The 24,840-nt window shown below is 36.7% G+C and overlaps 1 protein-coding gene across 7 annotated transcripts in view; it reads right to left on the bottom strand.

Annotated features, from left to right (window-relative positions):
• The window catches only part of DST (dystonin), a 501,678-nt gene that overhangs the window by 365,861 nt on the left and 110,977 nt on the right, over positions 1–24,840 (bottom strand). The window lies entirely within an intron of this gene.

The raw sequence follows: 24,840 nt of genomic DNA, 5'->3' as shown, positions 1-24,840 counted from the left end.
AAAAAAAATGTCTTTTGTTTGGTTTCAATAGCCTTAGCATTTTATTACAAAACTCTATGGCAAAATATCAAGTCATATTTCCTTTGAGTATTTTCTCCCTTTTTATTCAAAACAGTATATAATTAGCCAAACTTGTCATACTTCATTTTTTATGAAATCATATTTTTATGTATTAAAGGAAATAGTGATGATTTTTCTAAAGGTTGCAGACACCATCTCTGGTCTCCATTATGATAAACCAATACAGCAATGGTTGTGCTACCTGCTATTTTAACTTAAAGTTCTAAAAATTTCTGCGGCAAGCAGAATAATAGTTCCCCAAAGATGTCCATATCCTAATCTCAGAACCCGTGAATACGTTACCCTAGGTGGCAAATGGGACTTTGCAAATATGATTAAGTTAAGGATCTTGAGATGGGAAGACTATCCTGGATTATCCAGGTGGACTCAATGTAATCATAAGGGTTATCAAAAGAGGGAGGTGGGGAATCAAAGTGACAGAAGATGAGAAAATGATGCAGTGGTAGAAGTGATGTGGCCATGAGCCAAGGAATGAAGGCTGTCTCTAGAAACCTGAAAAGGCAAGGAAATGAATGTCCCACAACAATGTCCAGAAGGAACACAATTTTGCTGATACCTGTAAGGTCCATGTTGAACTAATGACCTCCAGAACTGTAAGGTAATACGTTTGTGTTGTTTCAGCTACTCAGTTTGTGATTATTTGTTATAGCAACAATAGAAATCTAATACAATTTCCTTCTGGGGAAAAAAATGCCAATTTTTTTTAAAAAGCAAGGACCGCTGCTATCATAAAGGGAAGGAGGGAAAGCAGGGGGAAAACTAAGGATCAGAAGGAAAGGTTTCTGTCTCCTGGATTCTCAGCAAAGGAAACACAGGTGTATACATAACATGGGTAAATGCATACTGTTTTTATCTTTTTTTTTTTTTTTTGAGATGGAGTCTCGCTCTGTCACCCAGGCTAGAGTGCAGTGGCGCGATCTCAACTCATTGCAAGCTCCACCTCCTGGGTTCACGACATTCTCCTGCCTCAGCCTCCCGAGTAGCTGGGACTACAGGTGCCCGCCACCATGCCTGGCTAATTTTTTGTATTTTAGTAGAGATGGAGTTTCACCGTGTTAGCCAGGATGGTCTCGATCTCCTGACCTCGTGATCTGCCTGCCTCAGTCCCCCAAAGCGCTGGGATTACAGGCTTGAGCCACCACGCCTGGCCTGTATCTTTTATTATAATAAATTGATCTGTGATGGCATGAGAAGTCATAAGACAGACAAAATGGAGCAACAATCATTAACCTTTTCCATAGTAAACACCCCTTTTACTCCATCTCATGCTCCATCCTTCATAGCTCCAATGATTTGAAGAGTGTGTCATCTCCCAAATGAACTAAACATAATAAATAATTGATTTTCCTTTTTAATAAGTATGAGACATACTACATTGTCAGTCAGATATATGCTGATCAATATAAAATTCACAGTAAGTTAATATAACTTCAGCCAAAAACTTAATATTCTGGCCAACTTTATTTGGGATGTTTTTGGAATACAGAAAAGGGTTCTGATCCCAAAGGTTTCAAAGTACTCTGATATGTAACCAATGTCACAGAGCAATACTATTACCTTTTAGTGAATTGCATATTTTCCATAGGAACTGGTTTCCTACCACCCCTGCCAACTGCTTTTTGCGAATTGCTGAATAAGAAAGCTTTTACTCTGATGAATAATGCACGTATATACTTAGCACTGGGTCTGACACTGGGTCATCATTCAATCAATATTCATCCATTTTTCCCACCTTTACCCTTACTGACTTTTCCATCTTCAGAAAAAAATACCACAGCAAGGTCTTGCTTATCTATACTAAGGATGACAAGTCTGGTAATGCAACTAAAACATTTCTTTCAAACCAATTCAGAAATTTCAAATTCCTAATCTCCAAAATGCAGCTGTCAGCACCAGAAATATTGTTCTGATACATTTTATTGTTTCTCAAAATAATTCACAACATCCATCAGAAGTATATTTGAGCTCTGGCATGGCTAAAACATCTACCAGAGAGGAGAAAGAGATGGCAAACTGGAAAAGCCGCAAAGGAAAAACATCAATCTCTGAACTTCCAGGGTACGCTGTTCCTCAACAAGGTTTGCAGATAAAAAAGCTCAATGCATTAAAACATCACTACTTCTATCCTGGCTAACATAGTGAAATCCCATCTCTATTAAAAATACAAAAAATTAGCCGGGCATGGTGGCGGGCGCCTGTAGTCCCAGCTACTCAGGAGGCTGAGGCAGGAGAATGGCATGAACCCAGGAGGCGGAGCTTGCAGTGAGCCGAGATCGCACCACTGCACTCCAGCCTGGGCGACAGTGAGACTCCCTCTCAAAAAAAATAAAATAAAATAAAAAATTCACTACTTGTAACTTAAAGGTTCTAGAAATTACACAGAGATTTCTCATAATTTCAGTAGGTCTCTTAAGTTTAAGAACATCCATTTTACTTAGGGAAATTATACACAATGGCATACATTGATTAATTATAATTAAGAAAAAAGTAATTTATTAGGCCTCTTCATCCGTGTTTGAACTTAGGGAGTTTTAATAACAAAATGTCTCTAACTATATAATCAGAAACACTTTCTTTAAAAATTCAATTATTTAAAGGCAACATTAGAAAATAGCTTAGTATAAGCAAAAGGACAAGAAATATTTATATACTTTATTAAAATGTATAAAAAATTAACAGGTACTAAAATAACATTTATAGAGCCCTGCTATGTGTCAGGCACTCTTCAAGGGTTGGGTTAATATTGCAATGAACAAAATGGACACTGTCCTTGCCTTCAATGTTTACTGGCCATTGTTAGTTCTTCTCTTATGAACTGCCCATTGAAGTCTCTGGTCTGTTTTTCTACTGAAGAGAGAATAGCTTTTCTTGTTGATTTATATAAGCATTCATATATTAAGGATAGTAACATTTTGTCATAAATAAAACTCAAATAAATAAAATCCAAACAATTATTGAAACAAGTCATAAAATAATTCTGAACCATGAGTAATTTACTTAAAAATTATCATAGCTGCTACTGCCTCACATTCAAGAATATCTGTAACCTCAACAGGCAGTATGGCAAGAGAGTTAAGAGCATAGGCTCTAGAAACAGATGGCCTGGTTTAGAATCCCAGCTCTGCTATTTTCAAATTGTAACCTTGGGCAAGTTATTTAACCACTATGTGATTCAATTATAGCAACTGCAAAATAAGGATACTTTAAGTACCTACTTCAAGTCATTGCTTTGAGGACGACATAATTCACAGAAAACACTTATGCTATGCTTGGAAGGCAGTGTACATGTTCTGTAAGTGTTACCTGTTTTCAGTGGTATGCTAGAGCTAACTCATAACAACTTGAGAGTGGATTCTTGAATTTTCAGAATTGTGTTAGCCAATTATTAAACAAAGCCATCATTAAAAATTAAATCAGCCTTCAATTAAATAAATTACACCACCAACAAAGATAATAAATATTCAAAACTCATCACTTAACTAATTACATTTACTATTATCTTTGCACGAGTTTATTTACATCTAGTCCATCTGTATAGTGGAAATACTATGTGATATAGATATGCTACTGCATATCTCTTCCCAACTCTGCACTCAGTGACATCAACTTGGTCACCTGAAATCAGCCATAGTAAAAGTATTCACACCAGAAAATGAACAAATGCTATAAATCAAGACTTTTCCCCCAAATAGCTGGTTGCCAAATACTTACCAGTACATTACTGTCTATTATTATAGTGATTATTACAACAAATTATCTCTAATTTCTTTCACTTTGTTTTTTTTCACAGAAAAAAAAGAAAGGGTGACAAATCTAAATGTTAGTTATCTTTACTTCTTCTCCCTATATGTTGCTGTGTACACAAACTTGACTGCCAAGCTGAGATTGCCTTTCAAAACCATGTCCCTAAAGGACCACATACCTTTGCCTACAATTACACCAGAAGGCAGCCTTGCCTCTTCCAAACTGCCAAGGCCCAACAGATTCAGTATTCTTTTAAAATAACAAAGCCAATCTGCTAAGGTTCAATATGGAAGCCACCTTAAGGAGATAAAAGCTAAATGCCAAACTGTCATCAGATACAGTCCACACATCTCTTAAAATTGTTTTGACCTTCTGACATTACTTAGCAACTCAAGTCAATATCAAACAGGCCCACAGTCACTCTAGCTGAAACACAAATATTAACTTTCAAAATAATGGTCAGGTACTCCAATTGCTCACTGCATGTCTTCTGTTGGGATTTAGTGCAATACATGGCATAAACAACGTGTTCAAAGGGATCAGCTAAATACTTCGATTCAAGTCAAATGTGTGGCAATGTTTACATAGTACAGAATGAAACTTGCAAGGCAGCAAGCTGGCTGGGCCCTCAAGACTCACCCTATGTGTTCAGGACCAGGAGGTAGAAGTATACTGCATATGTCTGGGGGCTTAAAGACTACAAGGACTCTCGCTGAGCAGCATGATTAAGTGGAAAAAGCATTAAACCAGAAATGAGAATACCCGGGCTCCAGCTCCAACTCTAGTACTAACTAGTTCTATGAGTTGAATATCTCTGAACCTAATTCTTCTCAGAAAAAAAATGCAGGAGCTAAATTATACGATCTTGACATTATTATTCTGCCCTATTATTATTCAGAATAAATGTACTGTCACTACAAAAAGAATCTTTCTTCTCTGACTGCCCTACGATAACAGTTTTACTAAACTGATCCAAATTTAAATATCACATAGGAACATTCACATTAGTAGAAAGATATAGAAATCCGACCTATCATGTCTTAATTCTCCAGCTATGACCCAACTTTATTATTTTTAGGGTTAGCCTAACGCAAAGGCAAACCACATGAACTCAAACTATACTTTTTTCCCTGCTATACCATCACCAAGCTCAGTCCAGAGCTTCCATCCAAGTCTTCCATCAAAGACTTTCATCAAAGTCTTTAATATACACTTTATCCACATGTTTATTAAGAGAGATGTGGATAGACAGTATATTAAAGACTTTGCAGATTACAAGCCCACAACATTTCTATAGTCTATCTAATTCTAAAGAAAATTCATGTAAATTTTATGTACATATGAGTCTTACTTAAAGAGAAAAGGAGGACATTCTACCTCTGGGCATGATACTAACAGAGACGGGATTTATTCTCCCCTGTAAATAACTAAATATACAGATACAAATTTATGAAATCACAGTTTTGGGGCATTAAACAGCAGGCAGCACAGGGGAGTGTCATCTCTGAGAAAAGAGAAATAGACAAGGTGAATCCTACTATTACCCCCAGCTTACTGCTTGGAGAGTTTCCAGGATACAGTACAGGAAGAAGAAACTGGGGAGGGGATAAGATGCAAGGGGAGGCAGCAGTTCTCCCTCATGTAAAGAGACAGTTCATCTGAGGGGGTCAAGACAACTAGAATTTGCAAGCAGAGAACCAAAAGAGACTGCACAAAAGCAAATCCCAGAGATCTGCAAGGGGTTGCATTCTTACCTGAGTACTATGTATATGTGTGTAAGGAAACTATATGAAGCCAGGTGAAGAACCATCAGAAAGGAGTAGACAGAATCAAGAGTATTGCCTCTGAAGTAAAAAGTAAAAGTTCATAGCAACAAAAATTTCCCAGATCCTCAAATAAATCATTAAAATGGTAGAATAGGTAACACTAAATTTCCTGTTACCTGAAGTTGCTATATATGTGCTGACCCTAGCAGTATACCTCTAGATCTTTTATATTTAGAGGTTCTAGAACTATATACAGTCACTTAAAAAAAAAAAAAAAAGCTACACTATCATTTATTTTTATTTATTTATTTATTTATTTTTGAGAAGGAGTCTCGTTCTGTCACCCAGGCTGGAGTGCACTGACGCAATCTTGCTTAAAGGAAGCTCCGAATTCCAAGTTCAAGGAGAATCCTCCTGCCTCAGCCTCCCAAGTAGCTGGGACTACAGGTGCCCGCTACCATGCCTGGGTAATTTTTTTTGTATTTTTAGTAGAGACAGGGTTTTGCCATTTTGGCCAGGCTGGTCTCCAACTCCTGGCCTCAAGTGATCCACCTGCCTGGACCTCCCAAAGTGCTGGGATTACCGGTGGTGAGCCTACACTATCTCTGAAGTAAACAAAGAACACCCTGGGACAACACTATTCTCTGAGTTCCCAACAAATGTCTAAGTAAATCTGGCCATGAATTTTGCCATTGTTGTCTAAAGGCACACTCCTATTCTGAGCCTCCCCTCAGTATTTCTGCTCCACATGTTCCAGCACTACGTTATTGTATCTAAATTGAATCTTTTCTCCCTAGAATTTCTTTTGTCCTTCACTATGGAAACAGTTCATTTTGCCTATCTTCTGCATAAAGAAATTATGTAGCATGAAGTAAGGTAATTTGCATAATTTTGTTTTTTGTTTTTTGTTTGAGACGGACTCTTGCTCTATTGGCAGGCTAGAGTGCAGTGGCACAATCTCAGCTCACTGCAACCTCCACCTCCCAGATTCAAGCAATTCTCCTGCCTCAGCCTCCCTAGTAGCTGGGACTACAGGTGCACGCCACCATGCCCAGTTAATTTTTGTATTTTTATTAGAGACGGGGTTTCACCATGTTGGCCAGGATGGTCTCGATCTCTTGACCTCGTGATCCGCCTGCCTCAGCCTCCCAAACTGCTGGGATTACGGGGTGAGCCACTGCGCCCGGCCTGTATAATTCTTGAAAATTACAAAACTTACTTCAAACTTCATCTGCTTGGCAGTTTTTAAATTGCTGGGAGAAAATTAGTGAAGGTAGTGTACTTGACTGGAACTATTATCTAGAGTTAGCTTGGTTAAGAAACTGAATTCAGAAAATCTTAAAAGCCCAAAACCCTCAGTAGAAATTCATTCAACCTTTTTAGAAAAAATAATTATTGAGTATTTACAATATGCCAAGCACCATGATAAAAGCAGAGATATTAAAAAGACTTACATAAAAAAAGTTTTCTGTAGTTTTCTAACTTGCTTTTGCAAACATAAAAAGTATTCCATCTTCTGTTTTTATAAACAAATATGCAACTTGCTTTTCTCTAATATCCCTACTATTTCCATATCATCTCTTAGTATCAGGTATTTCCTTACAACTGTGGGGTTAATTTCTATTACAATTTTCAGAAAAAGAAGTTGTACTATACAGGACTTTACTAAAATTTCTTTATCCCTGCTGTTGGAGAATTAAAACTATGAAACAAGATAATGGGTACAGAACACACTAGGCTCACCAGGTAAAGGATTTAAGAAAGTGGCTCTAGAGTACTTTATTTGTACTGCATATACAGCACCTTAATTGCCCCATGACAAACTGTGCTGGTTTTCCCCAACAGACTGAGATCTCCTAAAGGAAAGCAACACCATCTTTTTTCATCTTTGTACATGCCATGGCACTCAATAACATTATATATAATCTATTAAATAAATGAATGAAAAAAGTAAAGTTAGGTAAGGAACAAAACAAACGGATCCTCTGGCTTAAGATGGCACTTGTTAGGGACCAGTATTACACACGTCTGACTTATTCAAAGCAGTGTCTTCTCATCCCACTGTACTTTGCCTAGGAAGACAGCCTGCAAGTGATCAAATAAGACACTGAAAATAATAGCGAGGGCCATTATGGCCCACTTCAGCCATAATGACCACACAAACAATAAGTCTGTAAATTGTTTATGAAAGTACCAGATGGTCTATTAAGTCAATGTCACTTAATGCCCACAATGTTGCTTATAAATTATACCTGTCAGAATCACATGGAAGAAGCTTTTCTCAAAAACTGGCAATATTTTCTATGCATGAAAATATTTAATAATTTTATTCTTTTAAACTTTCTACTTTATTTGTGGTGGTATTTATGTTTATTATAGAAGTAATACATATGTTTTAAAATGTCAAATTCAGAGATGAAAAGAAAACTTGTTCTTGGGAGCTAATCACTCTTATTTGGTTTCTCTATTTTCATAGCTCTCTAAATTTGCATATAGAATTTTTTTCTTTTTTTACAAGAATACCAAACACATAATCATATGTCTTTTAATTTTCCTTTAAACTATATGGCAGACATATTAGAAGTCAATACTTAGAGATTTAACTCGTATTACTTATTAGTTGCTTAACATTTGAGTATCAAAATTTATTCAACTATTCCCTACTCCTGATCATTCAGGATGTTTCCAGTATTCTGCTATTATAAACAATGTCACAATAAATATCTTTGCACTTAAATTCTACCTGCAGGAAAGATTCTGAAATACTAATGGATCAAGGAGTAGATGTGTCTTCAGCAGCATGCTTTCTCCAAAGATGGTAACAAATCACACTCTCAAAAGCAGTGCAGGACACCACTGTTTCCCCATGTTCTTGCCAGTGCTGGATGTCATAATAAATGCTTTTAGAAGATTGCAACAAGAAAAGTAGTTTCTAACTTTAAAAAAACCATTCCTAGTTTTTTTTTTTTAATCCTTTAAATCTCTCTTTAGATTTGCCCACTGTCAAAAATGTATCTCCAATTAACCAATGGCCTGTGCTATAGAAATTCACTTATCAGTTCCAAATGACCAACTTGTAACACATTTTCTCTTAAAAATGCTGTTTAAGTGAAGGTTAGATCATCCAGGCTAATGTACAACTACATTTTTCATTTTAAAAGTGGTAAAACACGCTGGGCACAGTGGCTGTCGCCTGTAATCCCAGCACTTTGGGAGGCCGAGGCAGGTAGATCACGAGGTCAGGAGTTCGAGACCAGCCTGACCAATATGGTGAAATCCCATCTCTACTAAAAATACAAAAATTAGCCAGGCATGGTGATGTGTGCCTGTAATCCCAGCTACTCAGGAAGCTGAGAATCGCCTGAACCCAGAAGGCGGAGGTTGCAGTGACCTGAGATCGTGCCACTGCTCTCCAGCCTGGGCAACAGAGCGAGACTCCGTCTCAAAAAAAAAAAAAAAGTAAAACAACAGCAACAATATGATCAATGTAAAACATTTACTGACATTTTGTAGTCAATCTAGAATAAAAATTGAATATAGAATGTTGGAGCTATAAAAAGTATATTTAATAAATATAAACTGTAGGCATGTTTATATTAGAATCTTGCTTTCCAAATCACATCCTTCCCAAGCATGTATTTACCTGCTGTTAGCATAGAGGGAACTGAGGACAGCCAGAAGAAAGAGAACTGAGCAGGGGAGGAAGAGTTGCAGGGAGTGTAAAATGTATGTGTGGAGACCCAAATGATAAGAAATGGAGTTGGGTTACCATTCATCTAAAAGCTTCTGTCTCCCAAACTCTCAGAAACAGCATTAGATACATTCTCTTTCCCTTTTTCACTGCACATTCCCTTCTTTGTACCACACCCCCACCACCAATACACATACACAGAGACCTACCATATGCCCACACAAGGTGAGGGCAAATCAAACCCTTCATGCCTTCCATTGATGCTCCTACTCTCTAGCTGTGTTAGAACTGATGCATGTAGCATCACATTATCCTTTATTCACTCCTGATCCAGAGCAGATGGGAAGGATCCAGATCCAGCATATTCTCAAAATGCAGGCCATGGGGAGGGGTGATGGCTGGGGTGGTCAGTGGCCTAGATCTGCCTGCCTGGAGCCTGGATCTTATAGTTAACTAGGAAACAGCCAGACCGCAATACACTAATCCAAGAGCTGCAGCCAAATTTTCATCCAACTCTTCAAGGTGGGAAATATTTTAGTTCCATGTTATAATGACAACTTATATTAGTCTGAATCTATTTCTTAAAGCCCCAGAACACAGACAGCCTCCTGCATACAATGTACCATCACCAACATAATGCAAGGCCCTAAAATACAGAAACATCAACGGTAACACTGAAACCTCAGCATTCCTCTTATTGCATGTAAAGAATAACACTGATATCACTACTTCTGTCTTTGCTATTGCTTCACTTGTTCCACTCATTTCTTCTAGATTCTTGCCCTTACTTTTCATTGACTTGGACATAGCCAGCGAAAGCAGCCCTTCTATACACCAGTGAGAAACAAAGGAGACTGAACAATGTGAAGAATTAATAATCAGGAGACCTCAGTTTAGAGCCTGCTTTTTCCTTTACTGACCCTCCTTTTCTAGACTTTAGTTTTCTTGAGGATAAAATGAAATAAGTGAAAAATCAACATACTCAATGTTTACATCTTTTGCCTACAGGCAATTGTAATTCTCAAAGGCTGGGCAGGTGGGAGAGCAGAATCAGGGTTAGAAATAGAACTACCCAAGAGTATTTCTAGAGTTCTGTACCCTATAGTATCCTATAGTTCTGTTAATGGAGAGGAGGGGAAAGGTAGAATAAGAGAAGGGAAAAACAAATCTAGAAAGCTTCACTAATTCTCCAGAATGAAGCCACTTCAAAGCTGAAGACCACAATCCCTAGTCTTGAAGCTGTAGTTCCCCCAAGACTCAGAACACTGGTTTAAAAATCTTGAAGAAATGGCCAACCAGAAATAGCTTGTTTAAGTTCACTGCTAAAGTGGAATTAAAAGTACTATGAAAAAAATCTTCCATTAACTGGAGATGGAAAAAGGAGCCTTGGAGGGGGCAACATTTAGGCCTTTCCTGAAAACTGCATGTATATGGTGATCACTTAGCCAGCCAAACGCGAAAGAAACACTGACCTAGACATGCAAGAACAACACATAGAGATAAAATAGGTAACAACTTTAAAACTTCCCAAAAGAGGCCATTTGCACACACTCCAAGTATACATAACACGAATACATGTAATGAGAGTAAAAACATTTTTAAAAGGGTGAGTTTTTTGCAAAGTTTCACTTCAATGTTACAGATAAATCTAATGCCCCAAAGTGCTCCTTGATTGAATACCATTAATAAATAATACAGTCTTGAAGCCTAGTCCAAGTAATGAAATAAAAATGCAATAAACGATTGCAAACTATATCAAAAGGCTGGAAGGAATTTTAAAAGGGTTTTCAAATGGAATCAATAACGGTTTCTACAAAAAATTAAAACCATGAGTGTGGTGGTCATTTCCAAAATAAAAGATGAGGTGTACACCATAAACAATGGAAAGTATGTCAAAAAATGATGTCAAGAGTAACCAGATCATATCAGTATGAAGTGATATATTCATAACTCAATAAAAAAAAAGACCACTAATTTTTTATGTCTAGCACCCCAAGAACCTAACATGGTTGTTGGCACATAAGAAACACTCAAGAAATAAATAAATAATGAAGTAATGAATTAAGGCTGGTATAACTGGATGATAAAGAACCTTGGCAATCATTCATTTTCATGTATAAGCCATCCAAAACTAGCTACTTAGCATGAGTCAGGAATGAAAATCAGATCTCCTGAGTACTAGTAGTTGCTTCTTTTATTGTTGAATTTCTAAAATCCAGAGTGATTAGAATTTCTTAATTGGATATATAACTCAAGAATCTACTCGAACATGAATTAGGCACTATCTTATAAATATTTAATTGCTAATTGGCTTATATCATCCATATGATTTCTTTCTTATCTTGAAAAACTGTGTTTCTGAAGCTTGTAATTACATGGAAAAATATCAATGTAATAATATTAACCAAAAACTATCAGTATACAAAACTGCTTAAATGTTTCATCAGACTGTTTAACCACACATAGCAGAATGCATGCATTGTCATTAAAATGGTTTGAAATGATATTTCACGGCATTAAAAAATGCTGTGATATATTAAGTGAAACTGTAGGATATAGAACTGTACACGCAGTAGTTCCGATTTTTAAATGTTGTATATTACTGAGAAAAAAGAAATGGAAAAGGACATATGTCATAAAATTAATGTATATAGATAATTGAACTACAGACTTTTACTCATTTTGCCTACTTTTGTCCACTTCTTTATTTTCCAAAAATGTTAGCAAGTATGTCATAAGTTTTCTTTCCATGTTTCCCCCAAGTACCTACACGGTTCCTCCTTTGTCACTGTGTACTACAGAAATTACATCTTTAGTCTACAGGTTAGTTTTTCTGTGTAAATGTACAACCCTCTAATTTTAAGAGCCGCTTCAATTAACAACGAAAGCAAGAGATAATAATGGAGTTTTTCCCTCAAGTAACTAAATCCTCTACAGTCAGCAATAGAACTTTTCACCAAAGTTTATGGACTTGGTAGCCCAAGACCACATTAAACAAAAGGTAAGCCATACTTCTTCCTAAATATGGACTGTAATTCCAGAACAACAGCAGTATTCAACTGCGGTTTACTTAAACAGAGACTATTTATCTCTCACCACATATATTACGTATAGTCCACATTATAAATGATAACTTTCACTGCATATAAGGATGAGCCACAATTACCTACAGTACAGTGTTCTCTAGACTGGCTATCAGAAGACCAGAATTCGAGCCCCAGTCCGCCACCGAGTCAATGCAATCATGGAAGCCTGATTTCCTTGCCTATAAGATAAGGGCACTGGTACTTATGTTACCTGTCTCAGAGAATTGTTACAAGAATCAAATTGTATCATATATGTAAAAAAAAAAAAAAAAAGTGCTAAAATTATTATGATCATCAATCTAATTGAGAGTTTCCTACACCATATTAAGAGTGTCACATCCGGGCCAGGCGCGGTGGCTCAAGCCTGTAATCCCAGCACTTTGGGAGGCCGAGACGGGCGGATCACGAGGTCAGGAGATGGAGACCATCCTGGCTAACACGGTGAAACCCCGTCTCTACTAAAAAGTACAAAAAACTAGCCGGGTGAGGTGGCGGGCGCCTGTAGTCCCAGCTACTCGGGAGGCTGAGGCAGGAGAATGGCGTAAACCCGGGAGGCGGAGCTTGCAGTGAGCTGAGATCCGGCCACTGCACTCCAGCCTGGGCGACAGAGTGAGACTCCGTCTCAAAAAAAAAAAAAAAAAGACAAAAAAAAAAAAAAAAAAAAAAAAAAAAAAGAGTGTCACATCCAATCTTTACATTTGCTGAGCCATGGCTAAAACTTATTTCTCATTACTGAACCCTCAGGTTTCATAACGTATGTATGATAAAGCAGACTTCTTAAAAATGGAGGATAAAATCTTCAACTCAACCAGTTACCTATAAGCAAAATCTATCTTGTTTATATTAAAGCAGTAGTTAAATTTCGCGATAATACTTTTCCGACAATGCAAAAGGTGAAATGCAAGCTCAGATTGTCCAAATGACATGGTAAGGCCAAGAAAAACCTCTGTCTACACCATCCACCCACACAAAACACAAAGCCTCTCCCCTTCCCCAGCTCCCACTGAAATTCTGCCTTCCTTCAGATGCCAGCCCTGCTTGTGAAACCCTTGGATGCTCGGATCACTCCTCTTTTGCAGCACTCGCATATAATGAGTGTAGCTGGCCCACTTTTGTCACCAAACTGTGCTCTTTGAGAGGCTACAAACCTGTGTTCCTCTTCCTTCTGTAGGCCCTGATTCCTTAGCATATTTTAATGTATAGGATCAATAAGTATTTAGAATTAAACCACATGTTCCAAACTGATGAAGACCTGCTTCTCCTGGTTCTAAACCCTTCAACTCTTCCCAGTTTTTCCAGGGAAAGACTGAGTACAAAATATGATGGGGATGAGGGAACAGAGAATATACTAGATGGTAATATGTTCACTTGAAGCATATGATCAATTAATTTCTGACTAGAACTATAAGAAAGGTTGGGAAAAATGCTGCTTGAATGTTTTCAAAAAATGCTAATTATAAAAGTATTTCATTCCATTTATAGTATTTTACTTCCACTGAAGCACAAATTTAAATTTCTATATGGTTTTCTAAATGGAAAGGGATATATAAGTGCATCTCTTTTTCCACAAGAAAACTAAGGCATCCTTGCATCTTGCTTTCTGTAATTTAGAATCCTTCAATTCTGCTTTAGATCTTCCAAAAAGGTTCAAAGAAAAAGTACAAAGACTACATATTATATATAGTAGTTAAATTGCTAGAGCTTCTGAGATTATTTAAAGGACACTGACATATTTTGGCCAAATCCCATCTTGAATTTCCACATGTTGTGGGACAGACCCAGTGGGAGGTAATTGAATCACGGGGGCAAGTCCTTCCCATGCTGTTCTTGTGATAATGAGTAAGTCTCACAAGATCTGATGGTTTTAAAAAGAGGAGTTCCCCTGCACAAGTTCTCTCTTTGTCTGCTGCCACCCATGTAAGACGTAACTTGCCCCTCTTTGCCTTCCACCATGATTGTGAGGCTTCCCCAGCCATGTGGAACTGTAGGAACTGTAAGTTCAGTTAAACCTCTTTATTTTGTAAATTGCCCAGTCTCAGGTATGTCTTTATCAGCAGCGTGAAAACAGACTAATGCAGACATATTCAAATAGCACTGCAAAAAAAAAAAAAATGCCTCTATAGCATACACTATTGCTTCAAGAGGTATAAAATTCATATTATATGCAAAATCAAACTCTTTTTTTTTATTTTTTTGAGGTGGAGTCTCGCTCTGTCACCCAGGCTGGAGTGCAGTGGCGGGATCTCGGCTCACTGCAAGCTCCGCCTGCTCGGTTCACGTCATTCTCCTGCCTCGGCCTCCTGAATAGCTGGGACTACAGGGGCCCGCCACCACGCCCGGCTAATTTTTGTGTATTTTTAATAGAGACAGGGTTTCGCCATGTTAGCCAGGATAGTCTGGATCTCCCGACCTCGTGATCCGCTCGCCTCAGCCTCCCAAAGTGCTGGGATTACAGGCGTGAGCCACCGCACCAGGCCAAAAGCAAACTTTTAATTTGAATCACTCCGCTTTTTATCTACTAAGCTATTTTTAATATCCCTTTTTTTTTCTTGAAACAGAGTTTTGCTCTTATCGCCCAGGCTGGAGTGCAATGGCACGATCTCAGCTCACTGCAACCTCTGCCTCCCAGGTTCAAGTGATTCTCCTGCCTCAGCCTCCTGAGTAGCTGGGATTACAGGCGTCCGCCACCACACCCAGCTAATTTTTGTATTTTTAGTAAAGATGGGATTTCACATGTTGGTCAGGCCGGTCTCGAACTCTTGACCTCAGGAGATCCACCCACCTCAGCCTCCCAAAGTGCTAAGATTACAGGCATGAGCCACCATGCCCGGCCTTATTTTCAACATTATCTTGTTTCTGTTACACAAATAAGGTTATCACAAGATCACAAGATGAACAACCAAGTACTCCTTTAATCACTCTCTTTTTTCTAGCAAAGGCAGTCAATGGTGTTCCAGAATTCTAGACATTTAGGAATTGTGACTCTTCTAAAATATACTAACAGAAAAAAATCAAATAATCTTGCTGTAACTCAACTCATATTTTTAAAATCACATGTAATAATTTACATGAAAGCACTGTCTTAACTCTAAGAGGCAACAGTGTGAAGCCTTGTGTTTGTGGATACTGTATACATACAGCACTAATCCAGGCCATAATCAAGTTATCATAACAAAACATTCTTAAAAATGAACATAAACTAACTTTCTATCCAACTCTACTTCTGATTACATTTTAAAAGAAGTAATTCAATATCCTAAGAGTTTTTAACTTTCACATGTTTTATATGACATGGACTACTAATTTCAGTCTACCCTTAAAATAGAACAGTTCGACTAATTTTAGACTCAAGTGTTATAAAGCATCATAGCTGCCAACCAACTGGATACCTGAATTGCAGCTGCAACAGCATATTAGATACACCAAAGCAAACTGTCAGATTGCTGAACTCAGAGTCACCACATATAACTCTATGAAGCAGATATAATAAATAACATACTTAGCTATAACAAAATAGTACTTAAGAATGCTATGAACATATAAAAGGAAATAATCAGGTCCTTATTTATTTAAATAATACCTATAATATGCAGTGGCTCAAAGGTGTCAAAAGGAGGTAATGGTATAAGAAGGTTACTGATCATTTGCAAAACATATCTGATAAAGGACTGGTATCCAAAATATACAACAATTAAAAAAAAAAAATTTAAGTGGGCAAAAGGGCCAGACATGATGGCTCACACCTGTAAATCCCAGCACTTTAGAAAGCCAAGGCAGGAGAAACACTAGAACCCAGGAATTCAAGACCAGCCTGGACAACATAGCAAGACCCTGTCTCTATGTAACATAAAAATATTAGCCCAACATGGTGTCACATGTAGTCCCAGATACCTGGGAGGCTAAGGCAGGAGGATCTGCTGAGACAGAAGTTCATGGTTACAGTGAGTTATGATTTTATCATTGCATCCAGTCTGGGTGACAGAGTGAGACCCTATCTCAAAATAAAAAATGCTTAAAAAGTGGGCAAAAGATCTGAACAGACATCTCAGGAAAGGAAATACACAGATGACAAGCATATAAAAAGATACCAGCCAGGTGCAGTGGCTCATGCCTGTAATCCCAGCACTTTGGGAGGCCAAGGCAGGCAGATCATGAGGTCAGAAGTTTGAAACCAGCCTAACCAATATGGTGAAACCATATCTCTACTAAAAATACAAAAATTAGCCAGGCATGGTGATGGATGCCTGTAATCCCAGCTACCCAGGAGGCTGAGGCAGGGGAATCGCTTGAATCCGGGAGGCGGAGGTTGCAGTGAGCCGAGATCATGCCTCTGCACTCCAGCCTGAGTGACAGCGTGAGACTACATCTCCAAAAAAAAAAAAGATATGCACCATCATATGTCATTTAGGGAATTGCAAATTAAAACAACAATGAAATACCACTACGCACCTATTTGAAAGGCTGAAATACAAAACAGTGACAATACCAAATGCTGATAGAATGTGAAGCAACAGGAACCCTCACTCACTGCTGGTGGAAATGAAAAACAGTACACCCACGTTGGAAGACAAGTTAGACAAGTTTCTCACAAAGCTAAATGTACCATATGATCTAGCAATCATACTCCTTTACACAGATGACTTGAAAACATGTCCACACAAAAATCTGCACTCAACTGTTTAGAGCAGTTGTATTCATAACTGTCATCCCTTAGGAGCAACCAAGATGTCCTTCAGTAGGTGAATGGATAAGCAAACTTTGGTACTTCCAGACAATGAACTTAGCAATAAAAACAGATGAGCTATCAAGCCATGAAAAGACATGGAGGAACCTTAAATGCATATTGCTAAGTGAAAGAAGCTAGTGAGAAAAGTCTATACACTGTAGGATTCCAACTATATGACATTCTGTAAAAACATAACATATAGAGAAAACAAAAAGATCAGTGGTTGTCAGGGGTTCTGGAGCTGGAGAGGAACAAATAAGTCAAACACAGAGGATTTGGGAGCAGTAAAACTCTTCTGCATGATATTATAATAATAGACACATGATACATTTGTCAAAACCTATAGAACTATACAAAGGAAACCACAATGTAAAATATTAATCTCATAACCAACTATGTAGTTGATGAACCAATTTACCAATATTGACTCATCAATTACAACAAATGTACCACACCAGTACCGGATGTAAATAGGAGAAACTATGGGGGAAGAAGAGGGAGTATATGGGAACTATGTAGTTTCTGCTCAATTTTTCTGTAAACCTAAAACTGCTCTAAAAAATAATGTATGCATTTTTTTTAAAGACTACTGGTGTAGGAAGAGCCACAGTACTTGAGTTCTTAGGTCTACTTAATTCATTGACTACCACATAATCTCTACTGCTCAGAATATTCCATATGCTCTATTTTATCCCACCTTTATTACCCCAGTGTCTACCTCACTAGACAAGTAGTATTGTTTCACACCAAAAATCAAGAAAACACATCGTTACACTGGCATGGCCACCATGGAGAACCATAACACTGAATACAGGCGCACTAGAACAATAGTATGTTTGTATAATATCTTTAATACCAGGGTTCACTGGGAAATATTTTCACCCACTAGAGTAAAATCAAGACTTTGTCAACTCTCTTTGACAATTCTTTCCAGGAAACATTTCAGGCATGTATCAAAGCAGCCATATTCATTGGTGACATTTACAAAAACAGTTCTTTTCAAAATCTTCTCGACCCAAATACACACTGGAAATGCTCATATTAAAATTTTATTTTCTTTTTATAACTAGTCATTAGAATTTATAATACAAATAAGACACAACAGTTTGACTTCCAAAATCTAATATTTGAATAAAAGTAGTATCTATAAATTTATAATCTATTAACTTTAATGTCATGCATTTATTTAACATATCTCAGAAAGCTGTATTAATCAAAATCAGAATCTTAATAAATATATTTTCTTTTTTTTTTTTTTTTTTTGAGACGGAGTCTCGCTCTGTCGCCTGGGCTGGAGTGCAGTGGCCGGATCTCAGCTCACTGCAAGCTCTGCCTCCTGGGTTTACGCCATTCTCCTACCTCAGCCTCCCCAGTAGCTGGGACTACAGCCGCCCGCCACCTCGCCCGGCTAGTTTTTTGTATTTTTTAGTAGAGATGGGGTTTCACCATGTTAGCCAGGATGGTCTCGATCTCCTGACCTCATGATCTGCCCGTCTCGGCCTCCCAAAGTGCTGGGATTACAGGCTTGAGCCACCGCGCCTGGCCAATAAATATATTTTCATAACTATTTCTGCAATATCTCCCAGTCAATATAATGACACTCAAAATATATAGTTTAGGCCAAATATACATTTGATGTTCAAATGCCATTTCTACCACTATAGCTATGTGATTCTTTAAACTTATATATATATATAACATACATGTATTTCACATGCAATACCCAGCATCATGCCAGGTATATGAGTAGGTCAACATATAAATGGTAGTTATTGTTTTGCAATTTTAAATTAAAAATTTAAGACTTAATGCTCAAATTGTAGGTAGCTGAGAACTTAAATGAAGATAAAACCACTGAACTTTTTATACACCAAACTAACTCTACATATTTGCTGAAGTTTATGTAGGAAATAAACAATGAGTAAATTAAGATTTTTGAAATAAAAACAAATATTAAAAATTATTGACATATATTGAAAGTTTTTTCATCATACATATTTACCTTTTAAAAGGATATGAATTCAATTATTGTATTTGCTTATGGAAAACAGATTCACTGCTCTAAGATGCTACTAATCATGCTCAGAGGATTCACAACAAACAGATTGATAAGGTATTACTTTAAGAGCTCTACATTAAATAGAGCATTCCAGTTTTCTAGAGCACACTACTTGGTGTATTTCCAAAGTCAAGCAAAATAGTTTTCGTTCCATTTAACTACCAAGAAAGGTCTAATTGTGATTAATAATAAAAATGTTTTACAAACACCTTTTCTAATAAATACTACAAATTTTTTAAAAACTCAAAAAGGAAACACCTCAAGCCTTTTTGGACATAACTTCAACAACAAAAGTTGCTGCACCCACCTCCTGTCCCCACATGCAGAACCAACTAATCAGCCATCCTGACAATTTCTGAAATTTCTCTTGAATTAGCCTTCCATTCCAATCACTGTAATTTTACAGTACCCACCTAACCTGTCTCCCTGCCTGAGTCTTCCCTTCTACTCAGTCCTCCACACTGCTGCCAGAGTGCTCTTTCTAATATCTATCTAACTTCCTGCTGGGGATCATAAAGGGTCACCCTCACTGCCTAAAGAATAAAGCCCAAACTCAGTCTTGGGTATGCCACTCAAGACTGTTTTCAATCTGGTACAGCATAACCCTCCATCATTCATCCATCTCCATCTTCCTACAAATTCTATCCAATCCTTTCTCTGAAACCTACGGTGCACTTCAGCCAACAACCAAAATGATTTTGGCAATCATGTCAATGAAATGGAACAGTCATGCTAGTTTCTCCTCTTGGAGTTTTCCTCTCTGGTACTTTTCACCTTCTCACAGGGTGAAATCCCATTTGACCACAAATACATAGCTTTCCCCAACACTCAACCTAAGCAGAATTATTTGCTCTTCTTTTGGAAGAGATGAAGCAGGCAGAAAACAAAAGCAAACAAAATTGCATTAAAGGACAAGCAAAAAAAAAAAAAAAAAAGAATAAGAAGGGGTCTCATTTGATCACTTACACAAACAATGCATACTTCAGTAAATAATTACCTGAAATTCCTCCTTGGAAGTAGGTAGAATGTAATCCCTAAAATATTAAGAACTAAGAAATGGACACAGAAGTCTTTCCTGTTTTTTCTTCAAAGCCATTATAGACAGAAGACTTCCATGAAACAGAAGCATCTGTGTTTAGTTAATATGAAATAACAAATATTCTAAACTACAAATCATCTTCTCTTCCCAATTAGTCCACCAGGTCACATGATTTGGGTATGTTCTTCTACACTTTTATACTCAGTTGTGGAACTAAAACAGAAATGAACATGATAGCCTAGATATTCCATCTTGTTGTCACCTCTATAGCTTCAGATATTTTCATAATCTCCAATTGCATGAAGATGCTTTGGTCAGAACTAGGATTCTAAGGCACATATGACCCAAAGGCAGAAATACAAGCACTTCTTTGTCAGATGACAAGATAGCAGTAAGACAATAAATTGGTCTCACCACCTGTCCTTACACTGATTACCTAAAACATTTATTGAGCCAGAAAATAAGGTTCTCCAAATTGTTCAAATACAAAAAAAAAAAAAAAAAAAAAAAAAAAAACCTAGAAGTTTTAAAAAGCATAAGCCTTCTTTTTAAAGTCTCTGGGCTAAATAAATGTTGAGATAACTCTCTAAGTCAGAACAAAAGAAACTGAAAAGAGAATCAGTAGAAGTTTAAAATTAAATTCACTAACAATACCTAATAATTTCCCACATTTCTGAACTGATACACACTCCTTATTGTGTGAGGCAATAAACACAATTTAATCCTAATTATTTGGTGAGAATGATTTTTCAAACCCATGCTGTAACATAAAACATTCAATTGTGTCATTTTGAAAATACTCAGAAACCTCATGGAGCTCTCAGATCTTCCTCAAACTTTAGTGAAGTCAAATAGATTGTGTGATGATTGTTATTATGTATCCAAATCTTAAGTTTCCAATTTTAGCACAGACACTCTGCCTTCCATATGCCAGACACTGCTTGTTGCAAAACCAGTTGCCATTCTTTCCTTATTCTTTAAAAACAAAACTTCAATTTTGTTCAGGGCACTAAATGAAGCCAGCTTTAAAATCTACATTTTCTAGTCTACCTGTAGATAGAGATGGCCCCTGGAGCAGCTGTCCCCTGGAATGGAGACATAAGGGCTGGAAGAGGAGCAGCCATCTTGTGATCACAAAACGACCACAAGATACACTATAAATAGCTACACAGAAATAGAGGAGTCTGAGTCCCTGCTGGCAAATGGGGTTACCCTACAACCCAGTTTTGCCTATTTAGGACCTCTCAGTACCTGAGAAAAAGAAAATATCTCCTTGGCTAAGAACTATCACTTGTTTTCTGTTACAAACAGTCACACATAATCTTAACTAACACTCAGCAAATTCAGCCTGTTTCACTTTTAAAAGAAAACAAAAATCCCAGACTTACACTATTATGACTAGCTACAATATAACATTGTTATGATGCAACACAGTTAAAGTTCACTTATTACGTAACTATTAACCTATGAACAGAACATGAGCAGAAAAAATTCAAAGTCAAGTTTTTGCAGAATCCTAGAAGCCAAATGAAAACCACTGAGCTAGATCATTACACGCTGCAGAGAAATTCCTTGAAATCTGTATACTCCAATTTTCAAGGGAGTGTCCGAGCCAATTTACAGAGTAAAATGACAGAATGTTTACTAATCACCTATCAATAAAGGCAATAAACCCGAACTGAAAATGAAAATTATGGTAGTCTTAGTTCCTTTTGTCACCATGCACATAAGCAGATTTTATAGCCCTAATGAGAGAAGAAACTAAAGCAATTATACAAGGTATCTGTAAAAGAGAGAAAACTTTGCCTATTGCCTAAACAGCAGTTTGCAGGGGGTGGGGGGTTGGAGTGGGGTTAGTGATATTATAGATAAGTAAGCAAAACCACCATTCAGCTTTCATAGAGAATGATAAATGCAACACTTTCATTACGATTGTCTAGGAACAACGGATTTACTTCCAGATCAACAGAAAAATAACCATTTTGGTGAACCAAAATAATGTAACATTTTAAAATTATATCTACAAGGTATAGAAAAAAATGTATTGAATTCACATTATCTCATTTTCTCACTTAACATCATACTACAAAGTAACAATGTGTTGAGAAAACAAAATATTCCAATGATACACTCAAAAAGCTGAATTTCATAATATGAGAGCTAATTAATCATTTATAACAACAGCATATGGGTTAGTCTCTTTACACTTAAGAAAAATAAGATATCACTGATTCTTTTAAGCTAAGCTACTAAGAATGTTTTGTATTACACCGTATATACACTGGATAATTTACTACAGATATAAAAGAAAGTCACTCTGACATAGAAAATTTCTAGCATAAACAATAATAAAGAATTATGTTTTACTCAAAAATAAATGCCTTTATTTAGCCAAAGTTTGGTATCAGCTGAAGAAATATGTTTTTTTAATCAGATGGCCCTGAATATTTCATGAATATATTTTACAAGTAACGGGACTCGAATATGAATCAGAACACTGCACCCTTCTTTGTAGCAAATAGCTCTTTCTGTGTTATTCTAATTCAGCAAACAGTTGCCTATTTTTGCCCAGAAGTAATGAACCAAAGCAAGATATGAGAATAGACTGACTACACATAAATAATTAGCGTTCACTCTCCACTATTCTTGTTTTTCTACAGAGAGTATGATTTGAAGTCCTCTCAAGGCTGTCTGAATACTAGGCCTAACAAAGCTCTCGACTTCCACATCTAATGCTTATAATTCCTAACATTATAGATTATTACAATTCTACATTTCTGACAACAGGCAGTTTTTGAATTGGTTCCAGCTGACTCCACTGCTTACACTACTCAACAGCTGAGGCATAGGATAACTTGGCAACCTGATAATATTCTAGATGAATGCAAACTCATTCTGTAACCAAGGAACTCTGTCCGAAATAAAAATCAAAATAACTTCTCTTTAAGTTTAAATGAGAACATAAAATGTTTTGAACAATGCATGATTTCAGAAAGTGAGCAACTGTATTCTGAATGTTTAGTGAATTGACACTCCCTATTCAAAGCCTACAATTCTTTTCTGATTAGATCAGTCCCCACAGCAAGTCATCAGGATAACAAGCACTGTAGTGAAGTCATCATACTGGATACTGATGGGAAATCATAACTGGCTTCAAAACACATCGGGAAACAATGAGTTTTCCAGGTCTCCAGCTTTTCATGGAATACACTGCCCAATACTCTTACTTTCCTTTCCACGACTAAATAAACATAGAACAACTATAAAGCCAAGTACAAATTGATGAACTAAGCATTTTAAAAACCGTAAGTAAAATGAGGAAAACTCCCATCGCTTTTTCAGTGACGTCTAAACAGTATGTTTGAAAATGTGTATGTTTAAGGGCAATACTGATTGTTGTACACTGGCCTTCAGATCTTTAATTTCCTTTTATTTCCAAAGGCAAAGACAAGCTTTTAAACAATGCCTGCTTCTTTAAGACAAAGTCAAATAAGCACTTGTTTTCAGTCACCTGAAATCACCCACGTGTCACTTAGGTATAACTTCATGTGACTAAAATTCATTCAGCTGTAATTTTTTTCAAAAGTATAAAATGTATATACTTTAGAACTTTCAGATTTTTTTTGTTTCTGACTATATAGAGCACAGATGTATTTCTTCGGTAAGGTTTGTTGGTCTACATTGCAATATTTCTCTTTTATAAAGCTCTGGGAACAACTAATTACAAATCTTACTTTAAAATGGAGTGATGGAGGTAAACATGAGTATATTATCCACACACACACAAATGTCACAAATGTGCTTTAGCCTAAAATATCATTGCACTTGCTCAGTGGCAGTATTATACACAATAAGAGTCTTGGCACAAAGGAATCCTCATTGTACTGTTTACAAAATTCCACATGGACTGCAAGAATTTCAGTTATAAAACATATTCTACAAAGACAGAAAACAATTGTGAGTGGATTTGAGCTTTCTGGGGATTTGGAATTTTATTGTTTAGTTCAATTTTTTTTTATTTCTACTTTCTACTAATAGAAAACTACATGTATTGTTAACCATATAATACCACTGCATTTACAGACATTGAGTTACCAAACCCAAAGCAAATATTCAAAAGAAATAAAACCATTTGAATCCTACCTATGAAATGGGCCACTATTCACTATAAACACGTTAAACCTCTCTGAGCTGCTCTTGACTTCGGAGTGTTTTGGGAGCCACAATAAAAAGATGGTATATACACACTTAAAAATACATTTCCAGAGACAAAAAGACTTAAAAAATGGACAGCTGCAATTTGTATTTCGTCTTTATATTTAGCTATGAAGTCAAAGTAAACATTATACTAAAACATAAATATCAGGTTGGCATAGAATTTCCTGAACATAAAGGATGGGCAGAAAAAAAATCTCAAAATATATTCTTTACATTTAAATTTACAACAAACTCACTAACTAAAGTCTTTTATCCATCACGCTACAAAATAATTTTTAAAATACATCAGAGTAAGTATATAGTCACAAACTTTTTCAAATAAGTAAGATCATTTTAAGGAAAATGATCTAGTGATGCTGAACCTTTTTTACAGGGCTAACCAATACCTTAGCCAAGCAGCAGCAGCAGCAATGCCTTAGTAATCCCATAG

This window comes from Piliocolobus tephrosceles, chromosome 5 (genome assembly GCF_002776525.5).
Source record: "Piliocolobus tephrosceles isolate RC106 chromosome 5, ASM277652v3, whole genome shotgun sequence".
NCBI lineage: Eukaryota > Metazoa > Chordata > Mammalia > Primates > Cercopithecidae > Piliocolobus > Piliocolobus tephrosceles.
The sequence above is the reverse complement of the archived record's forward strand: the minus strand, read 5'-3'. Positions and strand labels throughout refer to the sequence as shown.